This window comes from Bombyx mandarina, chromosome 08, assembly GCF_030267445.1.
Source record: "Bombyx mandarina strain Sakado chromosome 08, ASM3026744v2".
Classification (NCBI taxonomy): Eukaryota; Metazoa; Arthropoda; class Insecta; order Lepidoptera; family Bombycidae; genus Bombyx; species Bombyx mandarina.
In genome coordinates this window covers 11,431,926-11,438,098 of record NC_143215.1, presented here as the reverse complement: position 1 = coordinate 11,438,098, position 6,173 = coordinate 11,431,926, and the positions used below count along the sequence as shown (strand labels likewise).

Here is a 6,173-nt window from a genome sequence, read left to right as displayed (position 1 = left end):
GGTTTTCTAACTGGAAAGTCAAAAGTGTCATACCATACAACCTAATCTTTTGTTAGGTTGGGGAAAAAGTTTCTACGATTTTTTTAAGAATATTCACTACATTTTTGAATATAGTTTATTTACATTAAACTAAAGTATGTAGGTATCATTTTGTTCAATAAATTTTTGCCATCTCGTAGGTAGGGATATGATCCCATTGCTATAAAAATTTTGGGGCTTTTCATCAAAATACCGCGAAATTGGTTTTGGCAGTCCTCTCGTCATGTTAGCCTGACACTGCCTAAATAATTCTGAAGAGGCCGAGACAGGTGGAAATCTGAAGGTGCAAGGTCAGGATTATACGGCGGATGCATCAACACCTCCCAGCCAAGTTCTCTTAATTTTTGCTGAGTGGCTAAATATATGTGAGGTCTAGCGTTATTATTATGAACAACCACACCCCTTCTGTTGATTAATTCCGGCCGCTTTCTCTCAACTTCTTGCTTTAATCTCTTCAGTTGTTCGCAGTAGAGTTCAGAATCGATGGTCCTGCCTGGTCGTAACAGCTCATAATGAATAATGCCCTTCCAATCCCACCACACACACTGCATCACCTTGTTGCAAGTTAACCCGGGTTTCGCCGCAGTCTGTGAAGCCTGACTGGCCTTTGACCACGACCTTTTTCGACGTTCTTGTCGTACGTAACCCACTTTTCAACACCAATTATCAGCTTCTTCAAAAAATGGTTCGGTTTCATTACGTCGTAATAAAGAATCACAAATGAGTACACAGCTCATTAGGTTGCTTTCAGTAAGCTCATGAGGTACTCAAATATCGAGCTGTTTTGTGGTCAATTTCCAGTTCTTCAGCTACGTCGTAACTACTGATATGCCGATCTGGCTCCACTTTTTCAAAAATGGCATCCATTCTATCCGTAATAGGGCGACCAGAGCGATGTGCATCTTTGACAAGAAAATTTCCGTATTGAAAACGCTTAAACCAAATTTGTGCTACTCTCACAGACACTGCACTAGGTCCGGTTCATAAATATCGCAAATTTTTTACGCGGCTTGCGTTGCATTTTTACCTTTTTTGTAGTAAAATTTTAAAATGTATCGAATTTCTTCATTATATTCACTCATTTTGACAGTACGAAAAATAAATAAAAATCACACATTTTCTTAACTCGAATTTGGAATTATCTTCTTTAAAATTTAAACTTTTAATGATACCAAAACCAGCCAGATACAAATTGTATAGCCAAAGAGATTTTATTACAAGTTCATACATACTATAATGCGAAAATATTTATCTATATATTTATAAATGAATTGCTGTCCAATTTCAAAACCTAGTATCTGACAAATTTAAAAAAAAAGTGTGTTTTTGCATTTTTCGACCTTGTAAACCATTCTCCACATACTAGGATAGCAAAAACCCCCAAAAATTTGTAAAAAACGAAGTTACACAAAGTCGGAAACCTAGTATCTACAGTAAACGTTTTCAAAATGCAAAAATTACAAGATTAGAACATAGTATATAACATCAACCATTTTAAAAACCTAATAAGTGCTTGTAGTTACTTGGATTTAAAATGATTCATGCAGATACTAAGAATGGTTGAAATAAACGTCAAAACTCCCGCGAAACTTTAGTAAGTGAGAAAATCGTTGCACGTCGTTCGTGTTTTTGTCTATAAAATGAGTAAAAATCAGTTTTATAGGTCGAAATTGATCTTGAATGCTTTAAAAGAACAACATGGTGAAACGTAAGTACGCTTCAGTGTGTTTTATTATTGTCAAGGTTTTTTGTTTTCCAAAATTGCAACCTACTACGACACATAAAGTAAATGAAGGTGCAAATATTCCAGAGGATGTTAAAACTGCATACGGGGATCACAAAGCTAAAGCAAGTAAAGCAATACAAAAGTATCAAGAAGATGCCTCCCTAGAAAATACTTCCTCTGTGAGATACTATTCGATGGATTTACAAAAAGTTATGTTGTTACCCGACATGGCTAAAGTCAAAGAATCGTTTTTCTTGAATAGAATGATAACTTTCAACTTGACATTTGCACCAATCAGAAAGAAAACTAATGTTAATAGTATTTGTATTCTATGGCATGAAGCCTATTCTGGACGAGATGCTCATGACATTGTTAATGCAATTTCAGCAATGATCGAAAAAGAAAGAGATTTTAATCATTTGATATTGTGGTGTGATAATTGCACAGTTCAAAATAAAAATTGGATCCTCTTTACATCACTTGTTACTATAATAAGCTCTGGGTTTTTCAATTTAGAAAGTTTGACTTTGTAATACCTTCCTAACTAAAGATCACACACGTATGTCAGCTGATGGAGTTCATGGCAATATGGAGAGGCAGATTAAAAACAAAAGATGCTGTGTACGATTTTGAAGACTATAAGAATGTAATTTTGGGTTGCAGATCGCATATTGAAGTTATCGAATTCCAAAAATCGTATGAGTGGGTAAAAAAGAAACGCATACTGCGACGCAATGATGACCTTGTTCCCATTAATAATTTTTTGCTTAGTTCTTTTGTTGAAGTAATATTTGTAAAAGGGTGCCGTAATATGTTTTATAGGAATGATTTTGAATCTCCGTATTCCGAGTTGGATTTTCTTATTAAAAAACACAATCCCTTGATCATGCCAACCTTAAAAAATATTCCAAGAGGCATTACCGAAAGTAAAAAGGAAGGCATAGTAACAAATTTATTTAGCTTATGCCAATGAACAGAAGTTTTGGAGAAGAAGTTTTGGCAAAGTGTACCGATTAATAATAATCCAGTTAATTTAGTTTCTAGTGGACAATTATTATTAACCGAATAATTTATTTTTATTTGACTGTTTTCAAATATTTTGAGTGATTATTTTTTGATTTTTTACTGTGAACAAATAGTGTTTGGTTTCCGATTATGTGTTTTTTTTTTCTTTTTCATTAAAACTGCTTATTTCTGCCCATATTTATGTTTTTTTATTCTGTTTTTTCTTACTATGTTTATAAAATTGCATTTAGTTCCCACTCAGTAAATTCAGACCTAAATGAAACAAAGCAATTTATCTTACTAAGTCTATTAAGTTGCGTTTATCCCCACTCATTATATTTTAGAACTAGATGAAAACAAAGCAAGTGATCTTACTAGGTTTTGAAATTGTCACACAAAAAGTTTGATCTAAGAAAACAATCTTTTTATTAGTAACTGCTCCTCTACGTACATCTTTTGTGATAGACGCATGAAATCTACTTTTTTATAAAGCTTGTTATGTACCTCAAATTTTTCAATCAAACTCAAGAAGGTACGACTAATGTTATTGAAACGGCACGATGTCAAAGATATGAAATTGTTTTTCGGCTCTCGGAGAAACCCCATTTTGGGCCTAAGCGTTACACGAATGGGATATGTACCAAAAAATTCGTCTATTTTGCTTGATTAACCTATTGAAATCTTAGCTTCATTGACAATGGCCAAGTGTAGAAAATAAGTTGAATTCAATTTTTTGTTTTAAACAATCTTTGTAAACATCTGCAACACTTATTTCAATATACATACGTAACTAGCTCCACAAACGTGCGGATTAGAATTAGAGCATCCATAAAATAGGATCGATTTAGTGGAAATCGAGTGTAAAAAATAATTAATACTCTTTTGCTTTAGGATAAATGACTGTTTTTATAGGTATTTTAATCAATGTAAATAGAGTATGGCCATCGAATCGTGACACAACTACTTACAATGGCGGCAATTCAAAATATCTACAACTGACAACATTAAATATAGCATGAAAGGATAGTTTTGCATTTTTATATTAATGTGACTATGCCCTAGAAAAATACAAATGTATCAAATCGTGTTATGTTATCTTTAATGTTGCCAACTGAAGATATTTTGGATTGCCGCTATTTAGTTGTGCCATGATTCGCCGGCCAGACTATAAACTTAATCTCATTGAATAACGTAACGTAAAGCACCAAAATCTACTAACAAAAATCATTAAAAGAAATAAATAACTGTGCCATTTAGTTATGACACGAAATCATGTCGGCAACTGCGGCAATTCAAAATATTTTCAACTGGCAATCTTAAATATAACATGAAAAAGTCGATTTGGTACTTTGAGTTTTTCTATGGTGTAGTTACATTAATAATTTTACTGGTGGTAGGATCTCTTGTGAGTCCGCGCCTTCCGCCCGCCTATTTTTGCCGTAAAGCAGTAATGCGTTTCGGTTTGAAGGGCGGGGCAGCCGTTGTAACTATACTGAGGCCTTAGAACTTGTATCTCAAGGTGGTTGGCGCATTTACGTCGTAGATGACTATGGGCTCCAGTAACCACTTAACATCAGGTGGGCTGTGAGCTCGTCGATAGGTATCTAAGCAATAAAAAATAAAAATAAAAAAGGCATGAAATAAAATTAAATGAAAGGTGATGACATAATATGGGAGCACGTAATGATTTATATTTTATATAAAAAAGTTATCATATAAATATAGTTTTTCATATAAAAAAGTTTTCATTAAAATTAAAATAAGACTGACCCAAAGGTCTTAGTTACCAGGTCATAAAATCCCTTAAAAAAATCATTTCGTGCGCAGCGCGTTTCGCATTACGTTGTTTTGAATTTTTGGCTTTCGTTCGTTTTCGTAAACAACCTAACACGCGATTTCTCGTAACAGGTTCCATTTTTATTTTAAAGCAACCTGTTGCTGCAACAGGTTTCGTGAAAAATTACTCATCTTTAGTAGGAAACAGCCTCAAAAATATCGTTTTTATTAAAATATCTCGAACAATAAACATAACCTAAAATGTAAACATTGTCTGATTTTACCAATTTGGCCATTGCTGGGAGACCTGAAAATTTGGCTCATGAAACCTTCTTAGGTATTGTAACTTATGCCCAAATTCTAGCACTGTAACGCCAGGCCCAAGTTTGTATGGATTTCGGGTTTGTCCTTTAGTTTTATGCAGATACTGGGTTTTGATATTTCACAGCTGTGCTGTTCGTTAGTCTCGCTAAAACTCGAGAGCGGCTGGACTGATTTGGCTAATTTTGGTCTTGAATAATTTGTGGAAGTCCAGAGAAGGTTTAAAAGGTAGAGAAATGAATGAAAATGTTCGGAATTAAATGAAAATAACAATTTTGTTTTTCCTTTGATGTATCCCCCGTCGGACGGATTCCTTTTGTTTGTTTTAAGTTTATTTTATACAAAAGTTTAGGTATTTTATTTATCCACACAATTTCGGCATTTATCAGCAGCATAGTTGCATATTCTTTTATTATTCTATATACGGAAGCGACACCGATGCCCAAAATGCTCGCTGTTTTCTCCATTATACGTGTTTTGTACGGATATTCATCTGTAGGCCAAGTTTGCTTCACGTATTTGTGCACATTAACGACCATTCCTTTTTCATTCGATGTAAAATACGTCCGCTGTAAATAAAATAAAAATGGTGAGGAATGGTAAATTTTAGACTATTTTCTTATTACTTATTATATAAAAAATAATCTTTTTTGGTACGGAACTTTAAAAATCAAAATTATGGTAGTGGTTCAAGTACAAATGAATTAATAAATTAACTTACCTTTTGACGCTTTTTGCGTGGTGAATTCATTTTAGAGCCGCCAAGCTGTGATTCCATAATTAAAATCAACAACTAAGTACTCACAATAACAGCAAAAATCAAAAATAAAACTAACAAAAACGGAATAATAACAACAACAAACCAAGTAAATACGGAAACGAAAAAATATGTATCACTTCGAACGCAATCCAAACAGGAATGAACTTGTTCACAAAATGGCGGACCAAATGTTGACAGCTGCGGTACTCAGTGCTTTCCTGTACCACGAAACACACAACGACAGCTGTTGTCGACCAACTGACGCCATAACTGCGCGTACGAGTGATAAGGACAGAGATAATAATCCCTCGCTATCGCAATGTAACTCAGTAACGGTCCGCTTGTTTACGTTTATTATCTCGTCTGGTTAACCTAAGTTTAGTAAAATCCTTTTTCATGTCAATCACTTCATCAGAAATTTCCAGCAATTATATTCTCTCTTTTTGTCTTAGGGAACATCTCTCACAGAAATATTCTTAGTGTGGTAAACGATAAAATTTTGTAAAGGTGAATTAAAAATAAAAATTAACTTTAAAAAAAAAAGGT

The 6,173-nt window shown here is 33.8% G+C and overlaps 1 long non-coding RNA gene across 1 annotated transcript; it reads right to left on the bottom strand.

Moving 5' to 3' along the window:
- Nucleotides 1–1,330: 1,330 nt before the first annotated feature.
- LOC114251318 (uncharacterized) lies at nucleotides 1,331–6,034 on the bottom strand. Its single transcript, XR_016323456.1, has 3 exons — nucleotides 5,589–6,034; nucleotides 5,237–5,436; nucleotides 1,331–1,337 (listed from the first exon to the last, which is right to left on the bottom strand). It is a non-coding gene; the product is annotated as an uncharacterized LOC114251318 (long non-coding RNA).
- Between the last annotated feature and the right edge of the window lie 139 nt (nucleotides 6,035–6,173).